Genomic DNA, 12,761 nt, shown 5'->3' with positions numbered 1-12,761 from the left:
ACCAAATGAGTTAGACTTTTCCGTGAGCATTTTAGCCTGTCTGTTTCTGTTTGCCACTTTCTGACCAACTCTGGGTGAGCCTGTGATCCTGTGTGTTTGTGGTTTGTGCGTGTGTGTTAAACTTGTGTACTTGTGCGTGCATGCCTTTGCTTTTCGAGTGCTGGCAGCCCAGACTCCCACTGTTCACCCATCTGTCCCCACCAGTCCCAAAGCGAGATCAGAAAGAACACTGCCTCGAGAGGGTTGTGTGTATTTGCATGAATGCATGTGTGTGAATTTTGTGTCTGTGTATATTGTATACAAATCTCTGTGTGCTTTGTGCATGTGAGCTTGAGCTCCTGTTCCCAGGGCAGTGGCTGTCTGTGGAGTAACTAGGTAGCGCAGTGCCAGTGAGTGCGTGCCAGATTAGAGTACCCCCGACCAGCAGCCCAAATCAACTGCCTCATCAGGACATGTCATACACATTCACACACACAGGACATGTCATGTGCACACACACACACACACACACACACACACACACACACACACACACACACACACACACACACACACACACACACACACACACACACACACACACAGTCATGCACACACATCAACAACACTGATCTGCCAGCCACAGTGTTATCATGACCTAGAGAGTCAAACGTTTTCTTTCTTTGGGTGTACATGGGTCAAAGAGTTTACAATTTTTGTGCTCCTTCAAATTTTTGAGATTTGAGCTGAAGGTCAGAATCACAAAGCCAAACTTAACCTGTCCTTGTGGTCTTATTTTCAGCCCCAAACTGTGTACAAAATGTTCTGTCATTATTTCTGTTTATCCCGGTTTTACCTCTGGGTTTAAACTCAAGGGTGATAGTAATTTTGCTATTGCTGCCCCTTAAATTTCAAAAATCCCGCTCCTTCGTGTCAGAATATGCAAATGAACCAAGATCTAAATAATGGCTTCAAGGCCTCTCTTTTATTTATTGCCTTTTTTGTGATTTTTGTTGTTGTTGCTTGTACCGTTTTACTAGTTTACAATGTGAGTATCAATGCATGCCATAACATTTTACTGTTTTATCTGTTTTTTTATTTTTCTAGAAGCACAAATACAGTAGGTGCAATTTTTACTGGGAGTCATCAGTGGCACTCTCAAAACAAACAGCCAAAACAAATCTGGTGTAATTCCTTGTTCAGCCACAAGAGACCATTTCTCAAAAGTTATAACACACACGCTGTAGCTGTAACACTGGTATTTACCTTGAAATGATTTTCAAGCATTGACTGTTCCAGGCCTTTTGACATTGGTCAGTGTGAATTTGATATAGAACTATTAAGTGATAATTTATTAGTGCATGTCAGTGTAAATGTGGTTGCATATTTATTTGTGTGTGTGTGTGTGTGTGTGTGTGTGTGTGTGTGTGTGTGTGTGTGTGTGTGTGTAAGTATGTTGGCATTTTCTGTCATCATTAGTAGTGACATAAAAGCTCCCCCGTATCAAAGTGTCACCTGTTCACTCACTGTATGTGGGCATGTGTGAGTTAAAAGACTGTTTTGATCAACACCATGGCAGGACGTTCAAAGCTGAAAGCCATTTTGCTTTAACCGAAAATGAGCACAAACAGAACGTAATACGCCTACAACTAACAAGAGGCGCATAACACGCATAGTCATACACAGTGCATGTACAGCCTTCAAATATTTCTAAAATTCAAAGGCTGAAAACACATCTTGGGCTTGTAAAAGGCTGATTAAATTTTCTAATGAAATCCTTAAGCACTTTAATTAGATCAGTAAGTGCCTCATCAATTAACCATAATCCTTTATTGAACATATTCACTGTGTATGTATATTTTTTGTTTTCATTTTATCTGGTAACCATGTCAGGGATGCCGTAACAATGATTGTGATCATCAAAACAACACACACGCACACAAGTACAAAGCACAAGCACAAACAGTGATATCATATTATGGTTGACTGAATTAACTCTAAGGATATGAAATGCATTTGTCCTCCAGCTTGTCTGTTTTAATTCAAATTCAGAAAATTATTGCGTCTCTCTGTTTCATTTGTATTTGTGGGTTGCTATGCTACTGCTCCAACATAAACTTTGTTATATTTTGTTTGTGTCTATATGTGCTCTGGGCACACACACAGACACACACACACACACACACACACACACACACACACACACACACACACACACACACACACACACACACACACACACACACACACACACACACACACACACACACACACACACACACACACACACACACAGTCACAAGCATATTAATATAATTGTTTTTATCTTGTTGTCATGAGCTCCACAGTAAAGTTGAGCCACCATTACAGTAGAATAGAGGTCATCTTCGTGTGTATGTGTGTGTGTGTGTGTGTGTGTGTGTGTGTGTGTGTGTGTGTGTGTGTGTGTGTCAATTTGTCTGTTTGATGTGGTAATGTGAACTTGAAGTTGGATCTATGCTAATAACTCATATGCTGGTGTTGAAGGCTGTTTGACTCTGTACATAGAAGACTTGACATATTACCTAACACATACAGACACCCACACGCACACACAAACAGAGAGGGAGAGAGAGTATAGTGATTTGTGTATTGTTTCTCTGGTTGCTAGTGGAAACCAGACATTGAAATAAAACCACATGAGTACATAACTAGTTTGCCGTAAAATACTTCCTTGTTACAAATGGATGCCGTTCAGTTTTTAAGCCATCATTTGTCTTTCCTTCATTTCCGCTCGCCCACTTACAAGTCGTCTGATCACTGTTACAATCCAGCCCCCCGTGGTTGTGTTTGTGTTCTCACATTTTTATGAATCATTCTTCATAACTGTCAATTCTAATTTTTGTTACTGTGCACAAGAGTGATTGTTTTATACATTGCAGGTGTTGAAGGAGCATGCACACACGCACACACTGAGACAAATACAAATGCAAATACATTACACAGACGCAAACAAACTCACCCCCAGACACACTGTTTGGATGAAGATTAAGACCAGCTAACCCAGGGCAAGCAAGCCGATGGTATTAAATTCCCAGACACTTCTATCAACACTATGAGCGTACGCACAAGTTACATGATATGTTTCAACCTGTCTTCAGTTAGGCGAGCTGTCTGTCCATACCTGTTTATCAGTTTTGCTCTTTTACCCCTTGGTAATTACTGTTCCCCCTCAAAACCCTCTTGCCTATTTTCTTTCACTCCAATATGTCTACCTTCTCTTCATTTCTCTATCTTGTTTTCCTACCCCTTTCAGACCGACACATTGACACAAGCTAAACACAAATTGGTGGTCCATCTGAACGTGTTAAGCTGCCAATTGGACAATTTTCCACTAATCTAATCTAATCTATACAGGGAGAAAGGAAGAGAAAGCGTACCAAAGGGTGCATTTGGGAAGGCTAAAACTGCGACGACAAGGTATGAGCCAATGCCAAGTGTGGGGTTGGGTCTGAGAGCATTTTATCGATTAATCCCGTATCGATACATATCACTGAACTGCCAGTACAATATGAAACGGCCAGACCTCTTAGATCCTCTGCAAGACATTTGCTTGCCGTATCAAGAGTGAGAACAAAGATTGGTGAAGCTTCATTCAGTTACTATGCACCAAACTTGTGCAAGAAATTACCAAAGGATCTAAGGGTTGCCCCAGGTCTGACCTGCTTTAAAAGCAGGCTTTAAACCCTCTTATTTTCGGATGACTTCTAATGTTGTGTTTATCACCTTTGTCTTTATTTTTTAAGTCGCTATTAGCTCCAAAGTGTATACATCTCTTCTTCTTTCTTTTATTCAGTATTTCACATTTTTTCCCAGTCCCTTTGAAAGTTTAACTGTCCACAAGGCACTACAAAAGCTGCCCCATGTATGAATTGTGCTGTGTAGATTAATTTATCTTTACTTTATTTTTCACGGGCCACTTGCTCCAAATACCAGAAGTCCAGATGCAGAACTATTAAGGTGATAAGCTTTAAATATTGATATGATATGCATGGATATTTAACTGAGATTCTCCTAAATTTAACTTGATGCTTTGGTCAGAATGTTGTTCTTTTCCCTCACAAACAATCTTTGGCTGAGTACAGATACCGGGATGCAAAGAGCACCCAAGCCCACCTTGGCCGAGAGTCTCATATGAATACCGCAAGTCAAACACAGCTGAAAGTGAGTAGATCTGTGCCATTTGCATCTATCTGAAAGAGGTTTTGCCACATTCACATCAAGTGGATGGATGGAAGGTAGCAACTGCAACTGCTTACAAGCATTTCTTCCATCAGACAACTGAAGATGACAATTGTCAGTGTTACTATTAATGAGCATAATTCACACCCTGAATGAATAGTAATCTGTTGATGAGCTATAAGCAATTTTGAAAAATCTGGGGGCCAGTAATAGGGTAGATTTACCATTTATATCAAATTACTATCTGATCACTTAAGTGCACTTATCTCAATATGTAGCACGATGTGAGGAAAAAATTTGGCACCAAGTTGGATATTGTGGACCTTTCAAAAAAAAGATTCAAAGTCAAAATTACTACAAGGATGTTGAAATTAGCTGTATTTTAATAAACAATAAACTGGTAAATATGATAACTCCCATATGAGTTGAACATAGCATATGCCCCTCTCTCTCTCTCTCTGTGCTCCTCCCGCTTTCTTTCAGATCAAAATATCTCCAGCTCGTCTGTGTTTGAACTTGTCTAGCAGGTGATATTTTAAAATCAGGTTTAATTGCACTCTGCATATTACTACCGTTCTCACCTCGCTTTAATCTGTCATACAACTGTCACACACACACACACACACACACACACACACACACACACACTCTCACACACTCATGTCATGAACACAAACCCTGTCTGACAGGTGGCATTTTAATCTGGTTTGGTTTGTGTGTTGTCATCAAGCCACTAGTCAGGCTCTCTACCACACACACATACCCCAGCCACTTTCCTCATCCTGCCAGAGTAACAAACAGCTAAATCAGAATTAAAAAGAAAGCATTGGCATGTAAAGAGAAGAAAAGGAGAACCTGTGTCTGTGGATGTGGTTGTGGTTGTAGTGTTATGTGTAGTGGTCAGTCAGTATAGGGATGTCTAATCAAAACATTATAGGAAAAAAAGTGGCTGAAGTTAAAAAAAAAAAAAAACACCAGCAGAAGACCCAGAACCCTTGTTTAAGTACCCTGTTGGCTAGAAACATTCACATCCATGCCTGCATAAAATGTATTGTCCTTTCATGGTAAATTACATAACCTCACAACAAAAGCTGAATTAAGAGTTTCAGAGTGAGAGGGGAGGGCCGTCAATCATAAACGTATCTCACAAAATAGTCACACTCCTGTTGTGTAGCCAGCCATTAAGAACATCATCATTAACTCCCACCCTCATGCTATCTCTCTCCGTTTCTCTCTCCTGCTTTTGCCTTTTAATCTGTTTATGCCACCTTTGTGAGTGATGGTGAACAATTGCAGAAAAGTACTGGCAAATTGCTGTTGTAATTGTTTAGGGATAGACAAAGAGAAAAAGAGAGGAGAGTGAAAAGCAAATTAGTTTTCAAACAGGAGAAGAATGTAGATGACAATAGATTTAAAAAAATGATAAAATAGGGCAGATAGAGTTCAAAAAAAGAGAAAAAAAAACAAAAGAAAAGAAGGGCAACAGATATAATCCACTGCTGTCAGTCCAAACTGGCCTCTCACACATCACTGTGCCATGCACCATTATCTCTGCCTGAACTTTGACCTCCTGACCGACACTTGGCCCCAAAGCTCCAGAGCACAACTGTGCGCAGTAGGTCTTTGTTTGTGTGTGTTTGCGTGTGTTTTTGACTCAACGAAGAGGCAGTAAATGAGAGAGATAATCAGCTTACATTAGACTAGATAGTTGATTGGTTCTTCCAGTCTACCATACACATAACAACATACGGACAACCTGAAAACCAGCTAGCCATATGAACATACCGGCTGTGGCCTGCACATACATGCGCATACAAACACTAAAAAATTAAACCAAATCATCCGCTATTGACCAATGCATACTGCATGTTTAAGCCCAGCTTTGAAATTTATTTACTGTCATTTCTTTTCATACTATGTATTGCCCAACATATACAGTACACATACCAATATACTGTATATTGCTGTCATGGCCTCTACTAGCTCGTAATTTTAGTATTTACCTTTCTCCCCATTGCCTGTTTATATGCCACTAACCTCTTCTGTAATCTCTGCCAGGCCCTGACCTTCTACCGGTTGTCCTCAGGTTTTCCTGCCATTCCCCAATCACCGGAGCTGAGTCTAAAATCACTCCCTTGTTCACTTATTCACTTATACAGTGTACTCCTGTACTCTATAACAGACACTCTGTAGTTTACTTTGCAGAGGGCGGTTAATTAAAATTCTGTGTCATGTATGCGACTGTGTCAGTCATACAACAGTAATCTTATCATATCTACAAAATGCATTATGGGATTGTTAGCAGACAGTGTTGTACGTGCCATCAAAAATGGCTGTGTCCGAAATCACTCCCTATTTTCTATATAGTGCACTATATACTGTACAAACATTTTATATGTGTGTTCAGATTCTGAGATTCCAACAAGAAGACTTTCTGCTAACTATCCCAAAATGAAATGCACATATGTGAAAATTCTGGTTGTGCAACATCTACATCTGAAATCTGTCAGTGATGATGTAAAATGATGATAATTTTTAAGTGTCCGAAATCTCAATATACTGCTCACTATAGAGAAACTACTGAGTGTCTATTATATAGGGAGAAGTGAACAAGGGAATGATTTTGTACACAGTCACCACTTTTTTTGTTCCATTTAGGGAATTTTTGAGGGCACTACATAGAGCATACATTTCATACTCGGATTTTGGACGCTCAAATAAAACAGCAGAGGGTACATATAGCACACTATTTAGCGAATGGGGAGTGATTTAGGATACATCCCTGATCTCCAGCCTTTCCCCTAATTAGCTCACCATGCGTATTTACCAGCCACCTCGCCTCAGTTCTCTGCAAGGTTCTTTATGTTGCTTTTGTCTACATCAGCCCAGCCAATTTATCAATCTAGCTGTAATAACCACCACAGGAGGACTACAAATGAGTGTAGAAAAGCTACGAGGATACAAACTTCTAACCCAAATTACATTTTTTTTATTCCAACAGTATATCAAACTCTGCCAGAGTAAAACTTGATAACTTGTAATCCTACCAGCTGTAATGAATAGTTACAATGCAAACCACTGAGCCATAACCCTCAGTTATGTGGATGGCCAGTTACTATCTTTTCAAGCTCTGAAGTTATGACAAGGCTTACCTGAGGGTTATACAAAACCAAAACAATACACAGTAGGATGTAAATTTAATTCCATCCAATAATAAAATGACAAAGGTGTAAGTTTTCCCGCCCTAACAGGTCCAAGAAAGAGTGAGTCCTTATTAATAAGAGAGGTCTAATAACTCCAAAGATAAACTTTTAACTGTGTGTTTGTGTAATAAAATAAAAATTGATTAAGAAATGAGCAACCATTTTATTGTTTGTCCGCAACATCCTCTAAAATGTTATTTATTTGTGGTGTACACTGGGAATTTGTGGGTGAACCTGCAGGTGTGCGTGTACAGGTGTGGGTGCATGGTTTCATACCCTTGTGTGTCTAGGGCTGCAGAATGGTATCACTGTTTTGTATTTCAACAGGACAGTCTTTAGATGTTTTGGATTATTCATAGCATTCTCATGAGTCATGGCCTAGCAAGCATTTCCTACATACTTCCCAGAAACTGGCTGTTTGATTACAGACACCTGCTATTTGATTACCAACACTTTAAAGCTGATGTCAGTGACACAACAGGACTCTTCACCACCTGTATGCATGTGTGCGTGTGTGTATGGGGGTACACCATATGCCCCTTAATGTGGGTAGCTGCACACATGAACACGCACACGCACACACACACACACACACACACACACACACACACACACACACACACACACACACACACACACACACACACACACACACACACACACACACACACAAATTAAATGAATAAATAAACTGTAATTAAACAAAACTTTGTTTTTACATGGTACACAGTGTGTCTTCGTCATTCCTCTAATTACATTTTGAGTGAGATGTTCTTGCTTATGTGCTTGTGGTATATAACGGTGCTCTGATGTTAGTAAGCGTCCTGACCTGAACTGATACCTATGATATAATACTTATTCATACGAAAAGCCCACTTTTGGTGTATACTTACATTTCCCAAAATAACTACCACCAGCCCCCAGAGAACATGCCTGAGCCTATTGCATTCAGCTGAGATACAGTGCAGTACACGTGTAGGTGGAGAGAGAAATAGCAAAAAATCACGGCATAGTAATCAAGAGAAAAGGGCCGAGCAGCATTCCTTACTTAAAATATAACATGTCTCATGGCTCTGCTGCATTCTGGTCTAATTAGATCGTTTTTAATGGAAAAGATTATCTTTCATTTTCTTTCTGCGTCATTGTTCAATATCGGTGTATAATGTATGTAACTATTTTGCATTAGTAAAGTATATTTTGAGGGAAACACAGCTTTTCTTTGATGTATCAGACATTAGATTGATACTAAACATATCTGACTGTCAACATGTTATTTCACAATGTTTTATGTGTCAATCATTCAGAACAAATACGTGTGTTAGAACAAATACGTCTCTTTATTTAACGGTACAGCAGTGATGACCAGTTGCAGGTGCTGTGGCTAGCCTGGCTGTGCAAAGAGTTCACAGGTGTACATGAGCCTGACTAGACAGGAAAGTAAGAACTTGGCAGTCCATCTATTCAGTAGAAAGGTATATGAACGAACAGCTGCAGTCACCTATTGCCCTTCAGGAGAAAACAAACTATATTTATCTTTGCAACATTATGTAACTAATAGGGATATCTTTTCTCCTCCACACATCTAATACTAAAACAGAGTGTACCCCCTCATGCATCATTTCTGGACACTGATCCAAGGCACAGCAATGTGGTCTTATTTTATTTCGTTTTTACTAAATAAAAGCATGAAAGACATTTTTAAATCTCTGATAAAATGAGGAGGATGTTTGTCAAACAATGTGTTCACAAACAGAGGATTTCCTCCCATATTAAGTCAAACTCTGCTTACATCCGTGTGTATGAATATGCATGTTTTTGGGGGAAAAAAAAACCAATTCCATTCTGTAAGCAAACCAAACAATCCAGTTCCAAGGAAAATAAACTAAAACACTTGGTATTTAATCAGTTAATCAAACAAGTTTGGTATAAAATCTCACTTTTTTTAGGTGTTTTACAGAACTTCATTTACAATATCTATTTTCCATTTGTTAGGTACTGGATGATGATGAAGGCACTGAAGATGACAGAGGAATATATACTGTAACTATACAGCAAGGCTTGTGTCAGAGATGCACATACACACGCCAGCTAATGGGATGCATTAGCTGGCGAGAGCGTGTTTGTGGGTTTTTGTGTTAACAGCATGATTCACAGGATAATTGCCCACATGAAGCCTGGTATTAGAGATCATTTCACACTATGGACAGGAAGCACGGACAAACACACACAGACCTCACCTCTCTTCCAGCTGTTGGAGGTATTCTTTCAGCTCGTCTAAATTTTTATTGGCCTTTTGAAGTGTGTCACTCAGAACTTTCTCTCTCTCCTCGGCTCTCTTCTCCAGCTATTCTCTCTCCCTCCTCAGTCTCTTCACCTCTAAGTTTCCTGGCTCGGTTCTAAGTTGTTTCTCTTTTTCCTCACTGATTTTCTGATACTCCTCTTCCACGTCGCTCTTCTTCCTTTGATTTTTTTCTTCAAACTCCTGTCTCAGAACTCTTTCAATTTCTCTGTTCTCCTCCTCCAGTTCTCCTCTCCTGCTCCTCTCATTTCTTTTCTGCTTTTCTCTGCACCTCCAGGTGAAGTGCCTTCTCCCACTCCAGCCTGTCCAGCCCCAATGCTTCTCGCTGGACCTTCTCTCTCTGGGCGGTATCTCTAAGTTCCTGGAGCTCAGTCTCCAACTGAGCCAGTCGGGTGTGGAGCTGATGGAACTCATGGTAAATGAGGTAGCTTACACCACAGTAACGGCACACCGTCTCACTGCGCTCCATCTGAGGGGAAAATGCATACAATTTGTTGTAATAATAATAATAATAATAAAAGTTTAGAAGTAGCTACACCACACTTTTTTCCTTTTTCACAGTTCTTTCACTTCAATGAAATATTGTTATTTTTAATATAATCGATTAAACTTGTGCTTGTCCTGCTATGACACGCCAAAATGTCTGATGAGAAAAGGTCTATTACATCCTTGTTATTTTGACAAGTTGGAGGATTTACCTAAGAAGCTCTCTATTAAATAAATAAAATACAAACCACCACTGGTGACAAATAATTCAATGAATGGTAAAGACATAGTGATTATTGTCAAGTTTGGAACAAAGCATTAACTTCATGCAAAAAGTAAGAATGAAGGAGCTGTAAAAAACGCAATACAAATACATGTACTATACATCTTGTGAGCTACACTGACTGGATATCCCCATTCTGATAAATCTAATCACATTGTCTTAGGCAAGAATTGTCTCCAGTATTTAATGGAGTATGACTACTCAATAATTTAGTATTTTAAAGTGTACTAAATATTATCTATATACGCAAATTATACTATACCTGTGTTAGTATAGTGAGTACTTTTAAATGTGTTGAATATTATATAAATCAATATATTATATATATCAATTTAATAAAATAAAATTTATATCTTGCTTTTCATCAGGAAATTAAACTTGAGGATGAGAATATATGGCTTGCTGTATGGGGCCTTTAAAACTGAACTATCAAAGCTCTCTATGAAAACATTTAGACTGACAACTACAGGCCCCATTATCCATCAAAATCTGTTTCAGTCGCTGGTGTCAAAAACATCCTTTTTATCTGTCAGTAGTTCTAAGCAGACGAACACAGATACTCTAATCCCTCCTTCAGATATTGTTTTTACCACTGTCTGTACGAAAAAACATCTTGCAAAATTATCTTTATTTCTCTGTGCGTGTCAGTGTATAGTATTCTCTCCAAGCTGTTGTCACTTCTTTCAGGCTTATGAGGAATAAGATCACATCCCCGAGCTTTCATCTGCATGATGATATGTGGCAGAGAGGCAGAGGATATTGGTATGACATGCTGACAGCTACCATGTCACAATAAGGTGAAATAAACTTGCAAACAACACTGACATGCTTGGGAAGACAACAACAAAGAGAACAGATAATTTCATTACTGCTGTCAAGGCACATAGATCATATGATTGCCTTTGTACATTTGGCCTTCCACTTCTTTGAGTGTGACCAAAATACCTCAGACACTAACGGGTGGATGGCTTGAACTTCGGTGTGCAAATTTTTGCATCCAAAAAACCTACTGGTTTTGGTGATGCTATGACCTTTTCTCCAGAGCCATAGTCAGACCACAATTTCCGTTTTCTAATAAGTGATCTTTTATACATGTACAGACCTTCTGTTGATATTTATGCTTAAAAATGAACCAACTCATTTGTTTTGGTGACTCTATGGCCTCATTTTCCCCCCAGGTTCACAGCATGATGGACGGATGTTAGTGGTGGCTTGTGTGGAATTTTTGATTGGACTCATTCTGTTCAACTAATCCTTTTGTGAGGATAAAAGACAACAGCTGAAAGCAGAGGAGAGAGAAGCAGGTAACATTACACTAAGGTCAAACCTATGGTGTTTACTGCCTCTGGGCAATTTAAATAGTGTCAGATACTATGTATGTTCATAAGCTTTCTATTCAAGTGAAAAACATACTTCCATCCATTGTAGCGCTGTCAAAACTGTCTAAAAGTAACATTTCATTATTAAAGTCATGGGTTCGAATCATTCAAATATGTATTTTTGCACAATATTTCCATAAGAGGGGAAATCAAGAGACATAACTACTTGTATAGGTATATTTATTTCAACATAAACATGTCTTTTAAAAGAGATATATACCTACACATTAAAAAATAAACAAATAAAATAATTAGGCTATGGTATATAGAAGAGCTAACTGCAGCTTACATATATGCATACATATGCAAACAACTTTACCCTGAGGTTGCATAATTTTGTCGTCTACTGACAGAAATCCGAAGTATTTCCATACGGGGCTTTTTAGATTTTTCTCTCCGTGTTGGGTTGTGAACTCTCCGTCATCATTATTACACTGTTGTTGTTGAATTATTTTCTCATTTCAGCTTGACCCACATTTCATTTTCAATCAATGAAAGTGATGCTGTGAGACTTTTTTTTTTTTTCACCATCGAATATTAATTTTCACAATCGAATGTCTGTTTTTCCCTATAGCCGTCAAAGGATAAGCAGTATAGCTAATGGATGGATGGATGGACCTGTTTTTTTTTTTACAATTCGATTATATAATCGAATTTAGACTATTTGTTGACAGCCCTAATCCATTGGCTGCAAATAAGCTTCCTGAACATAGCAAATTCAAATTTAAATCTGAATATAAGACTACTTTGTGATATTGAAATACAACATATTTTACATTAAGACAATAACAACAGCTAAAGACTTAAATCTATACACAGATGATTTTCAGGTAGTGTTTGAAAGTTTGTCTTTGTGTTGTCTTTGTGGTGATCTACAAGCGAACAGGTTAGAACAGATGCTAAAAGCCTAA

The 12,761-nt window shown here is 38.7% G+C and overlaps 1 long non-coding RNA gene across 1 annotated transcript in view; it reads right to left on the bottom strand.

Annotated features, from left to right (window-relative positions):
- Positions 1 to 8,744: 8,744 nt before the first annotated feature.
- LOC120792209 overlaps positions 8,745 to 12,761 on the bottom strand; it is a 23,136-nt gene continuing 19,119 nt past the window's right edge. Inside the window, exon 3 of the long non-coding RNA XR_005707783.1 lies at positions 8,745 to 10,171. This is a non-coding gene — a long non-coding RNA (uncharacterized LOC120792209). The remainder of the gene's footprint in view (positions 10,172 to 12,761) is intronic.

Source organism: Xiphias gladius, chromosome 7 (genome assembly GCF_016859285.1).
Source record: "Xiphias gladius isolate SHS-SW01 ecotype Sanya breed wild chromosome 7, ASM1685928v1, whole genome shotgun sequence".
Classification (NCBI taxonomy): domain Eukaryota; kingdom Metazoa; phylum Chordata; class Actinopteri; order Istiophoriformes; family Xiphiidae; genus Xiphias; species Xiphias gladius.
This window is presented reverse-complemented; position numbering and strand designations above follow the sequence as displayed.